The following is a 22,149-nucleotide window of genomic DNA, read 5'->3' as shown; positions in this document are numbered from 1 at the left end:
ACACTGTAGCTGCGGGCGAGCCGTGCTGCGGACAATGCCGGCCATCTCTCCGCTATAGTATTTAATACACATACCCAAGAAACGCGTAAGCTTGCTGGCACCACGCGGACGTGAGGGTTCTATAAAGTCACTTTAACTAAAAATGAAAAGTAATGGACAGCTTGAAGAGATCTGGTGCAGCTATTGCCCAGGAAACCATAGCAGTGCATTGCTCACAAGGGAGCCTATTAACTAGTTGAAGTCACAGCTCAGCGTGTTCGGAACAATCTGTGAGCTACGTGGCAGCTTAACAAATGATATTCCTTCTGCAAACAATCATCCGGTACAGAGGCTGCCCTCAAACCACCCTTCATAAGGTGCGCTGAGAATCTGGGACACAGCTTGCTTCCTCTTACAAGAAATAAATTGATCATGAACATTCTTTTTTTTTTCAAGGTTCCAAGTCTCTCCTTCGCCTTGGAAGAACCATTAAGGGGAAGCCTTTCACATAAGTACGTTGTTTAGCTAATTGATTGTCCCACTTCCTCTCTTGTGATCTGCTTGTCTCTTTTTATTGGAAGTCGCTCAGAACAAAGCATTCGGCACATATTGTTCAGGCAGGACTAATGGTGCCTTATAGACCTCACAGGGCGATCGGATAAGCGGCAGGAAATATGACCGCACTCTGGTATGTTTGGCTTGGCCAGGAGGCCGTATTAGCCGATGATGGCTGGATTGGGAACATTCGCTCCAGGAACTCTGTGGTATAAGCATGGGGGGTTGGGAATTTTTTTTAATTCTTTTTCTTTTTCTTTTATTCTTAAAGAAAAACTGAAGTGAAAATAAAGGTATGAGTAATTACCTCCCTGGAGTTCCACATTCTTATCTTGGTTTTAATTTAAATAGGAACTGTAAGGTGGAAGTGAACTCACCACCAGTGTGAAACTGATGGCAGGTTTGTCAGAGAAAACCCAGGTCTTACAGGGGAAAAAGTCCTGCAGCCAATGGAAATTCAGCTAAAAAGGGGAAACCCCGCCCACATTGTAGTGGAGAGCTGAGAAACAGCAGCAGCTGGAGCACAGGTTCAGACACAGCATCAGCATAGCAACCAAGCAGAGAGCAGAGAAATAGCTGCAGCACAGGATCAGACACCACACTGACATAGCAGCCTAGTGGAGAGTAGAGAAATAGCAACAGACAGGGATCAGACACAGTACTGAAATAGCAGCCTAGTGAAGATAAGAGAAATAGCAACAGCAGCAGCACAGGATTTGACACAGCCAGACGTGGATCTAGAGGGGTGCAGGCATGGCTAGTGCCATGGGCGCTATTGCACCATGGGCGCCATGCCTGCCCCCATGCCACTGCTCCCCACTGTCTGCCTCCCATCCTGGGTTGCGCCCCCCAACCCACCCGCCGCTGCCCTTACGACACCGCTCTGCGTCCTCTCCTGGCAGCACCCCCCCTGCCGAGTCTCCACTGGCGTCCCCGCCGCCGTCATGGTTATAGACCACCTAGTGAGATCCTTGAATAGAGAAGGCGCTCGAGCTACCCGGCCGCTGTACTTCAAATGCGGAAGTGACTTCACTTCCTGCATTTGGAGTACGGCAGGTAGTGAGTGCACCTTCTCTGTCCAATGAGCTCACTAGGTGGTCTGTAACCATGATGGCGGCGGGGACTCACGTGGCTACGGCAGCGGTGGGGGAGCAGCACGCACCAGGATACAGGTACAGCAAACAGCCTGCACCCAGCAACCATTCACTCTGCCTAGCCATCCTGACCTGTACCCAGCCATCCTTCACCCCGGCGTGCACCCAGCCACTCTTTGTCCTGCAGGCAGCCACCCTTTACCCAGCCACCCTTTACCCAGCCACCCTTTACCCAGCCACCCTTTACCCAGCCACCCTTCACCCAGCCACCCTTCACCCAGCCACCCTTCACCCAGCCACCCTTTACCCAGGCACCCTTTACCCAGCCTCCCTTTACCCTTTACCCTGCATCCAGCCACTCTTCACCCTGCACCAAGCCACCCTGCACCCAGCCACCCTTCAACTAGCCACCCACTCTGCACCCTAACCTAGCCACCTTTCAAGGGAAAAAGGAGTGGGGTGGGGGGGCACACTTTTAGTGTTTGCCATAGGCGCCATATTACCCAGATACGCCTCTGGACACAGCTCCGTCATAGCAGCCTAGTAAAGAGCAGGGAAATAGCAGCAGCAGCACAGGATCCGACACAGCATCAGCACAGCAGCCTAGTGTAAAAGCAGAGAAATAGAAACTAACACAGTGTGAAAACCAGTCTGTTTCACACTGAAAAACTTGGATATCTATATCTAAGGAAAAGGGGCGTGTCTTCAACTAAAGGTACAGACTAACCAGCAAGCTCATGGAGACCTCATTAAAGTGTGTAAGGGGCTACAATGGTCCAAAAAGCCCCCTTACTAAGATGCTATGGAAAACAAAAGTTTGCTTTCTTAAAACAGAAAGTATTTGCGATAATTCAGAATTCAGGTTGGAGGGAGCTCCAAGATGTCTCCCAGTGCATCACTGCTGAAATATGCAAATTAACTATTGTTGTCCTTGGAAGCTAAACACGCCTCTAGATCCGCTGGAATGCAATGATGTGTCAGCTTGTTATTTGTACAGAGCCATAATAATCCAACATGCATACAGGCTGTTTCAGATTGGTTGATTTGTGCACGGCATGGATGAATATGGCTCTATGGGGTAGGACTTGAAACACCTAGAGTTGCAGACTACCCAGCAAGCTCATGGTGAACCAAAACCCATTGGAGTGTTTAAGGGGCTACAGTGGTAAGGACTAAAAAAGACCCTTTAGCTCTGTGCACCAGTTGTAAACATGATTCCTTCCATGCTGCATGAAGCACTTTTTCTATACCACATTGACAGAGTAAGATGATTTTTTTCCTCTCTTTTGCTTTACAAGCAAGGTAGGCATTACAGCATTAAACTATGTTACACATAGACATTATAGCTTCCAATAATGGTACACAAAAGAGTGTTGTAACATTGTAGGGATAAATACAGCAGACAAGTCCATATAGTGGCAAAGAAGGGTACATGGGAAGGAGGTGCCTGCCAGATAGACTTACAATCTACAGTGTTCTCCCCAGGCTGTTTTAGCCAGGTGCTCCACCCGGCTAATCTTTGTGAGCACCCATCTGTCATTGGTTCACCTCCTCATCCTCCTCCTATGCTGTAAGCACAGTTGTTCTGGCCCTACATTCCCCCGTTGTTCCCCATCCGCCTACTTCTTCATACCACCTGGGTGGGGTGTAACTCTAAAGGCACGTACCCACTGCGGGATTTTTCCCACAACGGCGGGGATTTTTTGTGCTAAGGGTTGGAGAGTCTATATGAATGGGAAGTATGGAGGATTAATTTGTATGCCAGGCAGATCAGTTTATATGTAGATCTGAGGGGACTTGCGGAGAGGGGCAGCGGAAAAGGAATGGCAGTAGGAGTGAATGAGCCAGGCAGCTGCGTTCATAACTGATTTCAGGGGGCGGAGCCTGGTCTCAGGAGGTCCAGACCCATTAAAATGTTCATGAACCTCTTACTATCAATAATGTTTGTAGAGCCACAAAGAAGTTTCATAGCCTCTAATGAGTTTTAAATTAACGAGGACAGACAGATCGGCAGACAATCAGTGGCCCGATCAGTGTGCAAGGATCTCTAAAGACGGTCGTAGGCAATATGGACTGATGGATCTATGTGGCCAACAATCGTCCATAATTGATGGTGTGCGCAGGTATCAGTAGATAGCAAAGACCATTGACCCGTGAGTGCATGAGCAGGAAGCACGACTTGTTGATCACTTCCAGTATACAACCCACTAAACGGCCTCATTTTCACTTACGTTCATTTGTCCGCATTGTTACATCCAATTTGACACAAGTTAATAGCACTCTTTGATGCTTAGGCTTAAAGTTAAGCTAATTAATTCTGTACTGGAAAGTTTAACTCTTAGGGCCGGTTCACACTGGCAATTAACCACCCTGGCGTTTAATTTCCCCAGGATTTCTGTGCAAAAAGTGTTTAAATTAATTTCCAATAATTTTCAACCATTTTTTTTTTTTGCAATTAATTTTTTGTTTAAATTGAATTCAATACAGGTTATTGTATTGAATTTAAGTAAAAAAAGTGTTTTCTGCAAGATGTTGATGACGCTGTTGTCATCAACGCCGATGACCTTGGTGTCATCAACGCCGATCAACGGGGGACATGTGATCGCAGAGGGAGAAGCAAAATCCGCCAAGGGACATGGAAGAAGACACTGGGGAAGCTATCAGAGGTACGTGACGAGGGATCAGCATGCCAATGGTGAGTATAAGACCCAGATGTATAGGTAGCCAGATGTGCAGCCAGGTATAGTTAGCCAGATGTGCAGCCAGGTATAGTTAGCCAGATGTATAGGTGGCCAGGTGTGCAGCCAGATATATAGTGAGCCAGATGTGCAGCCAGATATATAGTGAGCCAGATGTGCAGCCAGGTATATAGTGAGCCAGATATGCAGCCAGGTATATAGTGAGCCAGATGTGCAGCCAGATGTATAGGTAGCCAGATATATAGTGAGCCAGATGTGCAGCCAGGTATATATTGAGCCAGATGTGCAGCCAGATGTATAGGTATAAGACCCAGATGTATAGGTAGCCAGATGTGCAGCCAGGTATAGTTAGCCAGATGTATAGGTGGCCAGATGTGCAGCCAGATATATAGTGAGCCAGATGTGCAGCCAGATATATTGTGAGCCAGATGTGCAGCCAGATATATAGTGAGCCAGATGTGCAGCCAGGTATATAATGGGCCACATGTGCAGCCAGATGTATAGGTAGCCAGATATATAGTGAGCCAGATGTGCAGCCAGATATATAGTGAGACAGGTATTTAGCCAGAGTTATAGGTTGCCAGATGCCCCCCCCCCCCCCCCCCATCCTAGCACTCTGTGGGTAGTTATCTGTGCTACCCACAGCGTGCACAACAAGCATCTTGCCACACTAGGGAATCCCTGGGCAGCTAGCGGGGCAGGGAATATGCGAAGGCTATGTGGACAGGGGTATCCCCCTCTGCGGGCAGGGGGATCCCCTTCAATGGTGGCTATGTAGGCGGGGGATCCCACTCTGTGCGGGCGGGGGGATCCCCTTCAATGGTGACTATGTGGATTTTGCTGTCTAGAACTTCACTAGTGTTCCGTTTTCTCATTGCCCCCAATGCAGCGCTTCAGCTTCGGTTTACGTTCCGCTGGGCTCAGCAGTCCAGAAAAAATGCTGCAGAACCAAATTTGTAGTCCATTCAGTGGATCGTGTGGAACGTGTCATTTCTAACAGACCAATGTGAACGGGGTTAACATTGGATCCGTTAGGACCCGTGAACCAAAATTCATTTTTTTCCTGCCAGTGTGAACTAGGCCTTAGTGTGAATGAGAGGACTTTGTAAATGAAATTTGATTGTATGGTTTATGATACATTCGATATCACATATATTTAAGGCGTCACAACACGTTTTTTATGGGCAGAAATGCATGCGTTTTTTTCGCAACGCTAGCGATTCTGCCTGTGTGCTATGCTACATTAGGTATTCTTTGTCTTCATTTGGTTTTAATTACTGCATTTCAGCATTAACCAGCTGAGCGGTCTGGACGAGCTCAGCTCGTCCAACACCGCCAGCGGCTGCCGCTCAGGCCCTGCTGGGCCGATTTTAATGAAATAAAAAGCAGCACACGCAGCCGGCACTTTGCCAGCCGCGTGTGCTGCCTGATCGCCGCCGCTCTGCGGCGATTTGCCGCGAGCAGCGGCGAAAGAGGGTCCCCCCAGCCGCCTGAGCCCAGCGTAGCCGGAACAAAAAGTTCCGGCCAGCGCTAAGGGCTGGATCGGAGGCGGCTGACGTCAGGACGTCGGCTGACGTCGATGACGTCACTCCGCTCGTCGCTATGGCGACGATATAAGCAAAACAAGGAAGGCCGCTCATTGCGGCCTTCCTTGTTTATTCTGGGCGCCGGAGGCGATCGGAAGATCGCCTCCGGAGCGCCCTCTAGTGGGCTTTCATGCAGCCAACTTTCAGTTGGCTGCATGAAATAGTTTTTTTTTTATTTAAAAAAAACCCTCCCGCAGCCACCCTGGCGATTTAATCAGAACGCCAGGGTGGTTAATACATAATTTATGGTGTGGATATAGTATACGGTATACTACAGTATTAGTTATGCCTATTTTTAATAAGTAATCTAAAGCAACCAGAAACCACATTCATCCAGCATTTACCAATCCCCAGAGGTGCCGGGTAACTAAGATTATACACGGGGTGTCCAAGAAATAAGAGACACCCTCTAATAATGAGCTGGTCCGCCTTTAGCTCTGATCACAGCCAATATTCTTCTTGGCATGGACTCAACAAGATGCTGATACTGTTGATGAGGGATGTTGGCCGATGCTGACATAATGGAAGCTCTGAGTTGGGTCAAATTGGATGGTGGCTTTGACGTGATCTTTCAACTTTGTCCCACAAATGCTCAATTGGATTGAGGTCAGGGGACTCAGCTGGCCATGGAAGCAGGTTACACTCTGATTGATGTTCCTCAAAACAATTTGTGGCCGATCGAGCATGTTGACAATGTGCAATGTCAATGTTTCTGGGCCCACAACAGGCATCTTTTCCTATTTTTCTGTGATACTAACAGCACTCTTGATGGTCTCCTACTGCTAAAGCCCATCCTTCGCAACATCCATCTTGTTGTACGTTGGGATATGCTATGTGATGCACCTGCATTGTATTGAGCTGTTATTTATCATGTTGTTACCCTTCTGTTGCTGTGGACTATGCGTGCTACTCGACTCTCACCTATCTCGTTCACCAGCCTTTTTCGAACCAGAGTAGTGAAGTTTATTTTCTCAAGTGCAACTCTCTAAACACCCAGGATACTGTTGGGCGAGAAAATCCTAAAAGAGTCATTGTTTCAGAGATGCTAGCACCAGCTCTTCTTGCACTGATGATCATGCATCATTCAAAGTCACTTAAATCTTTGGTCTTACCCGTTTTGACATTAACTTCTGAGATAACTACGTTGTACAAAGCTGAGCGCTCCTTATATAAGCTACTCTGCATTACGTCACTATATGTCACTGTTGAACTCATTTACTTTCAAATAATTGGTGTCTAATTTTTTGGGCCACTCAGTGTACATTGTATTCACAGCCCTCTTTTCCATGTAACAGCCTCCTTTCTATAGTGGCAAACACACTCTGCGTGGCATCTGCAGAAATTCCTGCCCTGCATGATATGCTCATTCCTGACAGGTGCACTTAAAACTGGCCATGAAAGCTTTTGTCTATATTTTCCCTTCCCTGCTTCTATTTGTGGCTGACACAGTATAACACGTTCCTCTCTACATCCCCCCTTCCCTTGAAAATGAAATGACCACTGCAGGAGCTGTCAGGACTCAGCAGCCATTGTTCAGCCACCCCCGAGGACATCAGCGTGTGCCACGATTCTGTTGCTCCTGCACAATTTCCAGTGCAGTCTGGCCCTGAGGCGGATGCAGAGAGTTATTGACAACTGTGTGAAATCTGACACTTAATGTACGCCGCGGCACCCTCCTTTTTCTAGCTGGAGAGAATTTGAGTGTAAATTGACATGTCAGTCTTTTGTTGGATTACTTATTCACAATATCAGAGCAATGAACTGCAGGTTAAGTGATGTTCTCAGCTGGACCCATCATTCCTCCTTACTGGTGTATCCGAACACCGAGGAGGCGACTAATAAACGGCCAGTTCAAATCAATTAGCGTGTTACACCGCTGCATAATCCTCTCTACAAAACGTTTAAACTGTTCCTTATTAAATAAATCTTCTGCGTTGCCCCGGAGTAAAAAAAAAAACTAAAGCTGCAGCATTTGTCTCAATAACTGTAGGGTGTGATGGGAACAGAACGTTGTACAGAAATAGAAGGGAAAGAAAATGTACCTTTGAAATTTATGGAACCTGTTTTTCCATCTCAGTCAGTGTGTTCACAGGAAGTTCTTTATCAGGGGTGTAACTAGAGGGGAGCAGCACCTGCTATTGCAAGGTGGCCCAGAGCTGTGGGGGCCCCCCAACTACTAACCTTCCCTTCCTCCCATACAGGGGACTGTACTGCAGATCAGGTGTGTTGTGGTTACACTTGTTATGCTGCAACATTTGTCTCAATAACTGTAGGGTGTGATGGGAACAGAACGTTGTACAGAAATAGAAGGGAAAGAAAATGTACCTTTGAAATTTATGAAACCTGTTTTTCCATCTCAGTCAGTGTGTTCACAGGAAGTTCTTTATCAGGGGTGTAACTAGAGGGGAGCAGCACCTGCTATTGCAAGGTGGCCCAGAGCTGTGGGGGCCCCCCAACTACTAACCTTCCCTTCCTCCCATACAGGGGACTGTACTGCAGATCAGGTGTGTTGTGGTTACACTTGTTATGGATGTAAAGATCATAATGGACACACTTGTTATATGACCCTTGTAAGATGGGTCCCAAGGCCATCAAGGGAAGGGGCGTGAACATTATGTGTGGGGGGGGGGGTGCATCAAGGTTTCGCTGGAGGGGCCCTATGAATTGTAGCTACACCACTGTCCTTTATACTGAATTTTGGCAATTTATCTGGAAGATGAGACAGTGCAATTGATGTTGATGCACATGTACCCGTGTAAAGGTGCCCATACATTAGGCTAATTTTCCCTAATAGGTTCGATCATGGTGATCAAATCTGCAAAAGGTTAATGCCCCAACATGGCTGTCCCATCGTAATTTCAGTTGATCTAACAGATCAGACAGACCGGTAAATTTGTGGTTGAAAGGGGGTGGTATCTATGCCAGCGACGCCCCCCAGGTCTTCCCCAGCTAATACCCTCACCCCAGTGAACTAGGGCATGCTCCACAGGCGACCAGGTTTATTAGGGCGCCTTGCCCAAGACTCATTACTGGTTTTAGGTACTAGTTTGAGCCGGGATACGTACAAACCCTGGTCAGAAGCTCAAATCCTACATCAAAGGTAACAGCCTCAACAGTACGCTATTCATATATACAGTACACACCTTTTAGCCTATCACATTGTTAGTGGTTATGTTGTAAGTGTTGTCTGTAGTGTTTCTTGTCTGCCGACTGTAAAGATGGCTCACAACATAAACAAATTATGTAACAAATATTAATAATTTCTTGATCTATAGTCTATTTCTTTAACTTCTCATTTTACAATGTATTGATTTATTTTTCCCCCCTACTACTATCTTTAGGATTATAGGATTATTCTATTTCGGTAAAGTTGCTCTTAAAGATAGGCTTTATGCTATTAGACTTGAGTTCTCCTTAAAGAGACTCTGTATAAAGAAAAACTCCCCTGGGGGGTACTCACCTCGGGAAGGGGAAGCCTCAGGGTCCCAATGAGGCTGCCCTGTCCCTGCAGCTGCAGGCAATCCAGCGCTGGCTCCCCTGAATCCTAGCCTGACAAGGGATGATATGTTTACCTCTCCGGGATCCTGCCCAGGCGTACTAGCCACTTTTCCTTCAGGTTAAAGGGAACCAAAGACGAAGCACTCTTGTGTATTTTACCATATATATCAGTAAGAACATTAGAGAAAACACTTACCATGCTCTCTGTTTCATCCTCACTGCTAAAAGTTTCTGTTATCAGCTGTGATAAGAATCCCGGAGTGAGTATTCAGTCTGGCTTTGCAGGGAATAATTATAGCAGAGCCACAAGGGGTCAGGCTTGGGCTTGAAAAGACACCAAAGAAGACAGACTCAGCTATAATCTTTCCATAGCAAAGCTAGACTGAGTGCTCAGTCGGGGATTCTTATCAGAGGTGATAACAGTCAGATTAAACAGAGAACAATAAAACAAAGAGCAGATTAGGTGTTTACTGTCATGTTTCCACTGATTTATAAGGTAAAATACAAGAGGGTGCTCTTGCCAATCAGGGGAAGCCTCTTTAGGATCCAAAAGCCCCCCCCCCCCCCTCCCGAGAGAAGTATCCCCCAGTGGGATTTTTTTGAATTACAGATCCTCTTTGAGGGGCCTTTCACACTGGTGCATTGCGGTGGGTAAGTTTAACACCCCTCACCGCTCGATGTCAATGAAAGCCTATGGGTGCTTTCATACAGTATGCTGCGCAGTGCGCCTGAAGCCGCCGCGAGTGCATACCTGCGTTGCCATGTGACCTCTGCGGAGGCGGACGGGAAGTCATGCAAGTCTATGGCGACAAAGGGATTTAAAGAATTGTGACAGTGCGATGCACATGCGTGAAAGCGTGTTTTTACAATACGCTTCTGTGCACTTCTCTATTTCTGATAAAGAAAGTGAGCGCAAGCGAGCGTCACTTCTTGATTGACTGTTCGGCAGAAGGAGATTACCGTATATTAACATGGTAATCCCCGGAGGCCTGTTTTCAATGCCGCTAACGCCGGTTTTGCAGCGTGGCGCAAAACCGGCCTTAAGTGTGTCAGTGAAGTAGATAATTCATTCAGTAAATCTATGTATACCCTACTCCTGACCCATTTTATTTCATATTATTTTATTTCATTTTTTTTTAATGCTTCATGTTTTAGTACTCCCCTCACCCGACAGCAAAGCTACAGTTTGTTTCCTTTACACCGAACTTCCCTTCTATTTGCATTTATATTGGCAGCTTATGTTTTCTGTGCACAGCAAAGATTGCCGCTGGCGGAGTGCCACTTTGTCACCTGTGTCACAGCATGCACCAACGAAACTCCCTGCCTGCGTACACAGCGCACCGTCAGGAGACATGGAGGAGAGTGCAGTATAAGTGATGGCAGCTGCTCTCTCTCTCTCTCTCTCCGTTACATTCCTGTACGTTGTATGAGCATCGCTGCCTGTTTATGAGAAAACATGGCTAGGCAAGCAGACCTGAATAGGTACAATAACCTTTCTTCCAGAGCCAGGCCTAGCGATGGGAGTCTAGATTAACACCGCTGACACAAGAGCAATGTGTTACCTGCTGATAAGTGACTATGTAATCCGTGTGAAAGGAGATCTGCCCTCATTATACAAGCTAGATAAAGATCGCTATCAGTGCAGCCAACACCATCCATATATTGTTCGCCGCCGTCTCCACTGGTGTTTCTGCAGCACCGCAGACCTGTAGCTCCTCACAAGAGATTTATTCTCAGCGAGCCGAAGGAAGAGATGTTTGTAACATGGGAAAATGTTGGTTTTAGGTTTGTGCATTACAGTCTTTTATAAACATATTTTATTAAACAGGGTTTTTATATTATAAGACATCGCAAAAAACAGAAATGCACATAGTTATGAGTCCAGAAAGATTGTCAAAATGCAAAAAAAGGCAAAAACAGCAAGCATTTTCCTGTCCACCCACCTGCATTAAAGTCTTTAAGTAGGATTGCACTCAAAACTACATTTTTGCACTAATGCATTGAACACAGGCCTCTTGCACACTATATGCGATTCCGATTTTCTTATACGATCCGATTTTTTATTCGGCACCTCGGGGTCTCGCTTCAGCGCTCCCCCCTCCAGTATTAATCGGCGGTAGGAGCAGTGGGCAGGAACACAGACATACCTCTCTCATGTGTTCCATGCGGCGTTCTCTGTAAGCACCTCATGCTACTTCCTGATAAACAGGAAGTAGCGTCAGATGCTTGCAGAGAACTTCTGTCGCGTGGAACGCATGAGAGAGGTATGTCCGCATTCCTGCCCGCTGCTCCTACCGCCGTTAATACTAGAGGGAGAGCGATGAAGGGAGAGACCGAGGTGAGGGATGGGGGGAGTGGGCCCCCCTCCCCACCGCTGTGGGTGGCCAAGGCTTTCCTTGATGTACTGCCACCCCTCCTGCCCCCCAAAAGGGCACCTATATCTAGCTATACTGAGGGCACCTATACCTACCTATACTGAGGGCACCTATACCTAGCTATACTGAGGGGACCTATACCTAGCTATACTGTAGGCACCTATACCTGGCAATACCGGGGGCACCAAAACCTAGCTATACTTTGGGCACCTATACCTGGCTATACTGGGGTCCGCTATCCTGGGGGCACCTATACCTGGCTATACTGGGGACAGACAGCTATACCTTAGCTATACTCGGGGCGGGCACCTATCCCTGGCTATACTGGGGCACCTATACCAGGCTATCTGTACTGGGGGCATCTTGTGGCAAGCTCTGTGCGCCAAAACCCCTGCTTCGGCACCTGTATGTGTGGGGGTGGGGGGGCATCCAAATTTTCGCAGGGGGGCTTAGTTATTTCTAGTTACTTCCCTGATTGTATGTTGATACAGGCACATGGTCCACACTGTGGTCCTGGGGAATGAGTTTACTATAGCCAGAGGTTTACTGTAACGATATTGTACTGAAGTGGATAAAGTCAGCACACCATTTACTCGAGTTTTAGGTCCTGGTATGATTATTCCTTGTTTGAAGTTTGCAAGAAAAAAAACGGTGTTATTTTTCTAATGAGATCTGTCATCTATTTTTACAGATGTATATGGGAATAAAATGAACTTAGTAAGACTGTAGATCTGTACAGTAATTAGACAGATAGTGAATTATATAAACATACTGAGGTTGGAGTTGGCCAGCGTGACAAAAATCTATACCAGATTATCTATACAAAGGCTATACAGTTGAAAGCTTGCTTACTCTTATTCTTCTAAGTTAGTCAATAAATGGTATCAGCCTGATTCAAAAGTTCTTGCTATTTTTTTTTACAATAATAGTTAAATAATAGCATCTTCACATCTGTTTTGCTTACCTAATTCACTATCATAGACTTATAGAGGCGCTCACGTTCTGAACCAGTGAAACCTAAGTGTAACGATCGGTGTCAGCACGCAGAGAGAATCTGATTATTGGCGATCTGCAGTATCACCAAGAATGCAGATATATACCCGATTATTGATGATCTGCAGTATCACCGATAATCCGATATATTGCTAACCTCTGGACACCAGCAAAAGAACACAATAAAGACAGTAATATATCATGGAAGTGTGGAAATATCCACCACACGGCAATTCCTCAGAGGTGTGGTTACCTCTGAATGGGAACCCCGTGAGTGAGATCCTCTAACCAGGCAGAGTGAGGAATCTCGACCCCTAGCAGTAATCGTCTGCTTGGGGCAGGCGTCTCGGAGAGGCAAGCCTCAGAGATATCCCTCCAGTGGGAGACGTTCCACTGAAGGGAGAAAGGTCAGACAGGCAAGGGTTCAGCAACAGAGATGGCGGCAGCAGTACAGGAACGGAAGGCAGAAGAGTAATCAGAAATCAGGCAGAGGTCGGCAACAAGAATCAGATAGGCAAAGGTACAATAACGTAGAGCGAGAGAGTGGTCAAGGATAGCCGAAGTCAAAACACAGATACAATATCAAAATACAATCCTAACTAAGGTGTGAAATCCTTAGTATCAACACCAGGGCACTGAGCTAAGGTCTGAGCGCTAACACAAGTGTATTCACAACAGCAGACAAGGAGCAACTGACAGACAGCTCCTTTTATGCTGGGGAACGCTCTAGCAGCGTCCCCCAGCCGCCCAGCCAATCCCCAGCAATGCTGGAGTCAGCTGACCAGCCTGGTCAGCTGACTCCCCTTCGGGAACGATAAAGTTCCTGTCTCCTCGGGCGTGCGCGCGTTACCCGGAAACACTGAGCCGGCGAGAGGGCGGGGAACCCTCTGGGCAGCAAGCGTGCGGCGGAGTCCGTCGGACTTACGGACTCCGCCGTCTGCCCCATTGCCCCCGCCATCCCTTACATGGCTCCGTCATCCCTTACACTAAGGCACTGTTTTGTTGAACTGCCTCGAGGAAGCGGGCGAGGACCTGTGAAGCGCGTTGTCTGTCTTAATTTTGTGCTGAAGAAATATTTTTTCTGTTGAACTGGTGTCTTATCATTTAGAGAGGTAAGCAATTGCTTCTTTTCATCTATGTAGAGTTGTAGATAATCTGGAATAGATTTTTGTCACACTGGGCAACTCCAACCTCAGTCCTCAGTATGTTTATATAATTCACTATCCGTCAACTTACAGTGCAGCTCTACAGTCTCGGCAGTCTGTTTTAAAGCACTGTAAGTTTATTTCATTCCCATATACAGCTGCAAAAAATAGATGACAGATCTCATTAGTTATGGGCGGCACATTTGCCCCCCTGCTTTGTAAAGTATAAACGTACACCATTTTTCTATCTTCAGAAGTCCCAGGAAATGGGAATTACAGACCCCCCCCCCCCTTCACTTTCCTTCTTTTCCTGGGTCAAGTTTGATCAGCAGAGCAATCCGTCGTCACAAATCTAATTGTCAGACCGAGTTGTGTTCTGTAAGTGTGTTTATCTTTGAGTTAAGGCGCAGATATTTTTTTCATATCGGTGTAGGGTCACAGCGCATTGATTGCCTGCGCTTCACACCCTTCCTCCCGGGCTCCAGTGACAAATGGCTTCATTACAGAAATGGCTTTATTCCCCTTACAAGCATGAAATGAAGCAGGGAGAAGGCCAGGAGTGCACGGGCCCTGCGAGCACTGCACCTGTCACCCTGCACCTCCGACCATCTCCAGCCGACCATCGTCACCTTGTGGACTGAAGCAAGAATGGCTTATCAGGAAAAAAAATCTTTTGATCTGATCTCCATAAGCCACAGTCATAGAAATGGGAACAGGTTTTGTTCCCTGACCACCGGGCATTGAAATTGGAGAGCTGGACTATCACAATTCCCTGATATAGTAGTGCCCTCTGTTGCCCCTGATATAGTAGTGCCCTCTGTTGCCCCCTGATATAGTAGTGCCCTCTGTTGCCCCCTGTTATTGTAGTGTCCCCTGTTTCCTCTAGTTATATTAGTGCCCTTCATTACCCCCTCATATAGTAGTGCCCCTGTTACCTCCTGTTACAGTAGTGCCCTCCGTTGCCCCTCTCCTTTGCCACGTGATATAATAGTGCCCCCCTGTGGCCTCTTGTTATAGTAGTACACTCTGTTTCCCCTGATATAGTAGTGCCCCCCACCCTTGCCTCTTGTTACATTAGTGCCCTCTGTTGCCTCCTGATATAGTAGAGTCCTCCTATGCCCCATGATACCATAGTGCCCCCATGTTGCCTCTTGTTATAGTAGTATCCTCTGTTGCCCCCTTGTTATAATACAGCTGCTTTCTATTGCCCTTGTAATAGTAGTGTCCTCTATTACCCTATTTAATAACAGTGCTCCTTTTGCCCACTTTAATAGTAGTACCCTGTGTAATAGTAGTGCCCTCCATTGCCTCGTGTATTAGTGTGCTGTCACACGGAAATGTACAGATTTATGTGTGAACACATCCATACAAAACGATGGCAGCTGTCAAAAACTGATAGGACAGGACACAAATGTGTGAACCAAACCTTAAAGAATACTTTGGTGCAAAATAAAATTAAAAACAAGGGAGCAGACATGTGTTGTGGGCTCTCCTAATGCCCACCGCTCCTCTTGTTCTCCTCTGTCCCCCTCCGTTAGGGGCTACTGACCCCCCAAACTTATTTCCTGGTCGGGAGGGTTGCCGCTTACTGCGCAGGCGCTGCCTGGCAATGTGCGTCCTTTATTGCACGCCCGCGGCAAGTAGTGCTCTGCACATGTGCACTATGTAGTGCACAGCGATGGGAGCATGATCGGCCCTGGCCGCACAGGTGCAATGGCCATCGACTGGCTCAGTCACCAAGAACGAAACTGAGTCGCTGTGGGAGACCTGAGGGTGGTTTTGTCCCGGCGCGGGCACAGGGTAGCTGCAGGAGGCCGGTAGAAGCCCCAAAACTAATTTTTTTCTTTCCCCTTAAGTTCCCTTTAATTTACAAGGGTGGAGAGGAGAGGCATGACTGATTGGTGTACTGCTACTCCTCACCGTCCAATAAGCAGGCTGAGGGAGGGGAAGTACCCAGACTATTCTGCTAACCTGAAGAGTGGAGAAGGGTAAAGTCACAGAGCTGATGACTTTGGCTGTGTTATATATTGCCTGGGCTATGTGAACCACAGCAGAGGCAAGACAATTACACAGGCTTTGGCAGGACACATATATTTCTCCGCTGGGGCGTTCCTAGGATTCTAAGAGATCCGGGACACTTTTAGGCACTCTAGCCAAAAAAATGGGTGTGGCCATGCACCAGAATGTGGGTGTGGTCATGAGTGGAGCCAAATTTACATGAACTTAACAGCAGTCTAAGTAGGCCTGCCCAGCAAAATGTTGGATAAAGTCCCCTTCCCTTCTCCGTTAATACAAAACACCCCACAAAATTGCAGCACATCCCATAAATAGGCACGGTCACTTAAACATAACTAGGCAGAGTTACCTGGCTTCTGTACTGGCTGGTCTGGCAGGCTGGCCTGCTGCCAGGTTGTCACAACTCCCAGCATGTCCCCACAGAAGAACCACAGATCCATGCATAGAGGCTTCACAGCTCTATGGGGTTATGCTGTGAGCTGTGGTGCCTCTATGGCGATATCCTGGAAGCTGTGGAGCCTCAATGGGGGCATGCTGGGAGCTGTGGTGCATCAATGGGGTGCCTCTATGGGGACATGCTGGGTGCTTTGGCTCCTGTATGGGGCATGCTGGGTGCTGTTGTGCCTCTATGGGGCATGCTGGGTGCTATGGTTTCTCTATGGGGCATTATGGGTGCTGTGGTGCCATGCTGGGTGCTATGGTACCTCTGTGGGGCATGCTGAGTGCTGTGGTGCCATATTGGGTGCTAGGGTTCCATGCTGGGTGCTGTGGTGTCTCTATAGGGCATGCAGGTGCTGTGTGGTGCCATGCTTGGTGTTGTGGTGCCTCTATGAGGCATGCTGGGTGTTTTTGTGACCTGGTGGAAGCTGTGGTGCCTGGAGCCTCCATGGGGATCATGATTCATTGTGTGTGTCCTCACTGTTACCTGACTCTGCCTTGGGGACATCCGGGGCACCCCAGATTAGATCCAGGGCCACTGGTCTTTGGGGCTAGCAATGCCCCTGCGTCTCCAGTAGATGAATCTGCTTTTGAGTATAGCTTTTATTCGGTAATGTATTCATTAAAAAAACAGTAACTATACCAGTATAACTACCCACATCAGTCTCCATATTTTTATGTTGTTATTACTGCTACACTGTGAGCCAGTCATGCTCTGCTTCACTGCACAATGCTGCCTGCGGGCTGGAGTGGGCGTTTGGATGTACAGGTGTAATTTGACCACCCTCAGGGCTTTCCACTGTCCAGCAGGACTATAATCAGCATCAGTCAACATGCCCTTGCTGTGGAAAGGGGAGAGAGAGCCGTGTATAGTCACACTGATAGATAGAACGCATATGTTTGTAAGACATAAAAGACAGCAGCAGATCATCCCTCCCTGAACTCATCTGGCAATGAGGCTGTGTTCCCACTAGAGCTGAGAATGGACTTTTTTTTGTTCGTTCTCCGCTCATTGCAAAACTGACAGTGAATGGATACCATTTCATATGTAAGAGCTGTTCACACTTGTCACGCTGCAACAGATCCACTGGATCTGTTGCAGTGAGTGTGCCGCAGTTCTGTGCAATCACCGACAGTCTTGAGCTGGCGGATGCAATCCTTATGAGGGTAACACATCTGCCCCGGGCTCCAGCCCGACCACAGCGGACCATCGAAGTAGACACTACACTGTCCGCTGCCACTGGCCACATGTAATCCGACTACAAGTGGGAACACAGCCTAATGCTTCATACACACTTGAGATAAAAGTATTTGGAAAATGAAAGATCACAGACCAATTTTACCCCCTTCCGTGTAGTATGAGAGCCATACCTACAGTCTATTCTATGGAGCTGAACTCCCCATCAAATAAAACCTTTGCAAGATGCTGCACACACAGATGCTGTACACACTCAAAAGATCATTATCTGCAAAAGATCTGTTCCTGCCAAAAGATCTGTTCCTGCAAAATGCATTCATAGTCTATGAGATCTGCAGATCCTCATACACACCTTGTTTTACAGACTGCATATCTGACAATCATCTGCAGATCTGAAAATCCATCCTGGTGGATCTGCAGATGATTGTCTGTTAAACAAGGTGTGTATGATGATCTGCAGATCTCATAGACTATGAATGCATTTTGCAGGAATGGATCTTTTGCAGGAACAGATCTTTTGAATGTGTACAGCATCTGTGTGTGCAGCATCTTGCAAATATTTCTGTCTGATGGGGAGTGCAGCTCCATAGAATAGACTGTGTAGAGTATGGCTCTCATACTACATGGTAGGGGGTAAAATAGGTCTGTGATCTTGCCTTTTCCAAAGACTTTTATCTCAAGTGTGTATGAAGCATAAGACTAGGGTCACACTAGTCCATGCAGAAAAACCATCAGTTTTCTGCCATGGGCATCTTTTGTCTTTTTAGCTGCATTCACATGTTTCATGTGCAGTTTTATGTGTTTTTGCTGCATTTGCATTTTTTAATCAATAATTATAGTTATCAAGTAAAAAATCATTTTCAAATTAGTTTTTACTTTATTTGATAAAAAAAAAAAAGAAAAAGGGAAATGCAAGCAGAAAGAATGAACTTGTTAAAGGGGCACTATCGCAAAAAAATTGTAAAATGTAAAATATGTGCAAACATAAACAAATAAGAAGTATGTTTTTTCCAGAGTAAAATGAGCCATAAATGGCTTTCCTCCCATGTTGCTGTCACTTACAGTAGATAGTAGAAATCTGACAGAAGCGACAGGTCTTGGGCTAGTCCATCCCTTCATGGGGGGATACTCGGGATTTATTTATTTTCAAAAGCATTTACAAGTTACTCTGTCCAACTGCCAAAAAACTGTGCAGAGAGCAGGGAAGCTGGCCAGCATCATTGTTTAAATCCTTTTTAGGGAATATCTTTATAAAGAATAAAAGCCTTGCTGAGAATCCCCTATGAGGAGATGGACTAGTCCAAAACCTGTCGCTTTTGTCCGATTTCTACTACTTACTGTAAGTGACAGCATTATAGCGGAACATTTATGGCTCATTTTACTCTGGAAAAAACGTACTTCTTATTTGTGTATGTTTGCACATATTTTAAATTTTACAATTTTTCGCCATAGTGCCCCTTTAAGCATTTTTAAAATGCATCTAAAAAAAAACATCAAAAAATGTTTGTGCGTTTTTGCATGCAATTTCTAAAACACATGCAATTCAAATATGTGACAGTTGGCTTCAGTTTTGTATTAGTTTCTTTGACTTGGTTCACACATAAATCTGTACATTTCCAGTGCTGTCCTATCCTATCAGTTTTCTTTTAGTTTTTTTTGAACTGTACACCTTTTATGTGTGAACACAAAAACTGAGACAAAACTGACAGGACTGGACTTGACTGGACCGGAAACGTACAGATTTATGAGTGAACCAAGCCATAGAAACTCATACAAAACGGGAGCCAACTGTCAAAAACTGATAGGACAGGACTGTCCTTAAGGTGGCCGCACACCATACAATTTTTTTTAAAATATCTGTTCAATTCAAGAATAGCCATTAATTTTTCTGTCTGATTGTAACAATTCAAAAATCTGACCAATGTACCACACACCTATGTTCAATTTTGGCCCAATCATGAATAAAATAATTGAAAGCTCAGAAAAAAATGGATTGGAACTGTACATCAAGTAATTGATAATCCATCACACACCATACAATTCTTGATAAAGTTGGTCTGAAATTTTCAACATGTCCAATTTCCAAAAATTGAAAAAAAAAATAAATGTGAAATTCGATCGGATTTATTGATTGAAAATAAAGAAAAGCTCTCGATTTTTCAGGACAACCAATCAAATTTTTCGAATTGGTGAAAGATTGGATCTTTTAATTGTATGGTGTGTGGGCACCTTGAGGCTCAGTTCCCACTGTCAGCAGGAGAGTGTAGTGTCAGCTCCAATGGTCCAGCCGGAGCCCAGGGCAGATGCATTAGTCCCATAGGCTATATGCTGGGATTATCCCAGACTGCACAGAACTGCGGCCCACTTACTGTAACAGACCGCAAGGTGTGAATGACAGTTGCCCGACCACTGCCAGGCCCTGAGCAGCATGCTCCTGTCTTCTGGACAGGTAAGATACCATGCTGGTATTGTGCAGGGGGCCCAGGGAGCACGTAGGGGTTAATTAGGGCAGCACAGTGGCTCTTTTCTTGCAGTGCTGGGTCCCCGGTGCAAGGAAGTTGTATGTTTTCCCCGTGTCTCTGTGGGTTTCCTCCAGCACTCCATTTCCTCTCACATCCCAAAAACATACAGATAAGCTAATTGGCCTCCCCCTAAAAATTGGCCCTAGACCAGGGGTCAGCAACCCGCGGCTCGGGAGCCGCAAGCGGCTCTTTTTCCCCTTTGCCGCGGCTCAGTCCCGGCTCCGGTGCTGCAGGGCTGCCCATTCTGACACTACACCGGTAGTGGGTGTCAGTGGTTGCGGCGCGCGTGTGACGTTTGCGCGTGTGACTATCAGAGAGGCCGCCGGACCAGTGCAGGGCTTCGGGCGGCCATTTTCCCGTAGCCCTGCAGTGTAGTGCAGGCAGGACGTGACGTCGGGAAGGAAGAGGAGCCGACGGAGTTGCGCGCCACAAGGAGGTCGGGACCGGAGGTCGGGACAGGAGGAGATCGTGACAGGAGGTCTTCTTACTAGGTGAGTAAATGGGGTTTTCTTTTCAGATCTGCTGAAGGATTTGTGCATATTGGGGTCATTTCTGCTGAAGGATTTCTGCATATTGGGGTCATTTCTGCTGAAGGATTTCTGCATATTGGGGTCATATTTGCTAATGATTTGTGCATATTGGGGGTCATTTCTGCATATTGGGGACATATCTGCTAACGATTTGTGCATATTGGGGGTCATATCTGCATATTGGGGTCATATCTGCTAACGATTTGTGCATATTGGGGACATATCTGCTAACGATTTGTGCATATTGGGGGTCATATCTGCATATTGGGGTCATATCTACTAACGATTTGTGCATATTGGGGACATATCTGCTAACGATTTGTGCATATTGGGGACATATCTGCTAACGATTTGTGCTTATTGGGGTTATATCTGCATATTGGGGACATATCTGCTAACGATTTGTGCATATTGGGGTCATATCTGCTAACGATTTATGCATATTGGGGTCATATCTGCTAACGATTTGTGCATATTGGGGTCATATCTGCTAACGATTTATGCATATTGGGGTCATATCTGCTAACGATTTGTGCATATTGGGGACATATCTGCTAACGATTTGTGCATATTGGGGACATATCTGCTAACGATTTGTGCATATTGGGGACATATCTGCTAACGATTTGTGCATATTGGGGTCATATCTGCTAACGATTTGTGCATATTGGGGACATATCTGCTAACGATTTGTGCATATTGGGGACATATCTGCTAACGATTTGTGCATATTGGGGTCATATCTGCTAACGATTTGTGCATATTGGGGACATATCTGCTAACGATTTGTGCATATTGGGGACATATCTGTTTTATAATGGTTTTGCGGCTCCCAGTTTTTTTTCTCTTTTCGGAAACGGGTCCAAGTGGCTCTTTCATTCTTAAAGGTTGCAGACCCCTGCCCTAGACTATGATACATACACTATATACACGATACATATATAGACATATGACTAAGGTAGGTATTGTAAGCCCCTCCGAGGGACAGTTAAGTGACAAGACAATATATATTCTATACAGTGCTGTATAAATACTTTCGGGTCTATAAAAATACGAAATAATAATAATAAGAGTGGAGATCGGTTGGCGGCAGCTAGTTTGGGGTCCCTGGGAGCTGAATTTGCTGGTTAGTCCCCAGGTGACCTTTGCCCCTGTGCCCCATCGGACCTTGAACCGGCCCTGCGGATGAGAATGTGTAACAGCAGCATGCGGCAGAGGCATGTACCAGGCCTGAGATAATCGGGGTGACAGGCAGGGAATTCTGGGGCGCGTTCCACAAAGCACAGCTCAGGATCCTCATTTCAGCTCAGCCTAATTCCTTTCACCTTTTTTTCCATTCTGCCTCCGAAGGACATAAAAGTTCTTCCTTTCAGCCGGTCTTTCCGTGCCTCATTCAGTCACATTTTATTCAGGTTATTTGATCATTAAAGCAATGGGTTGGCTCGGCAGCCCCTATCTCAAACCAGGATCAAAAGGATTGGTGAGGCTGGTGTCAGGGGATCCTGCAGTATTTATCTCTGG

At 46.4% G+C, this 22,149-nt stretch overlaps 1 protein-coding gene across 15 annotated transcripts in view; it reads left to right on the top strand.

Moving 5' to 3' along the window:
- Positions 1-22,149, top strand: part of FAM110A (family with sequence similarity 110 member A) — an 897,957-nt gene that overhangs the window by 459,474 nt on the left and 416,334 nt on the right. Inside the window, exon 1 of one of the 15 annotated variants that reach the window (XM_068262824.1) lies at positions 13,799-13,891. The exons of the other annotated variants lie outside the window; for them this stretch is intronic. The gene's annotated coding sequence lies outside the window, so the exon portion shown is untranslated. Of the gene's footprint in view, positions 1-13,798; positions 13,892-22,149 lie in introns of those variants that run through there. 15 annotated transcript variants of the gene reach the window in all.

The sequence above is a fragment of the Hyperolius riggenbachi genome, chromosome 12 (assembly GCF_040937935.1).
Source record: "Hyperolius riggenbachi isolate aHypRig1 chromosome 12, aHypRig1.pri, whole genome shotgun sequence".
NCBI lineage: Eukaryota > Metazoa > Chordata > Amphibia > Anura > Hyperoliidae > Hyperolius > Hyperolius riggenbachi.
Note: the sequence above shows the minus strand (reverse complement) of the source record. Positions and strands in the feature narration are given on the sequence as shown.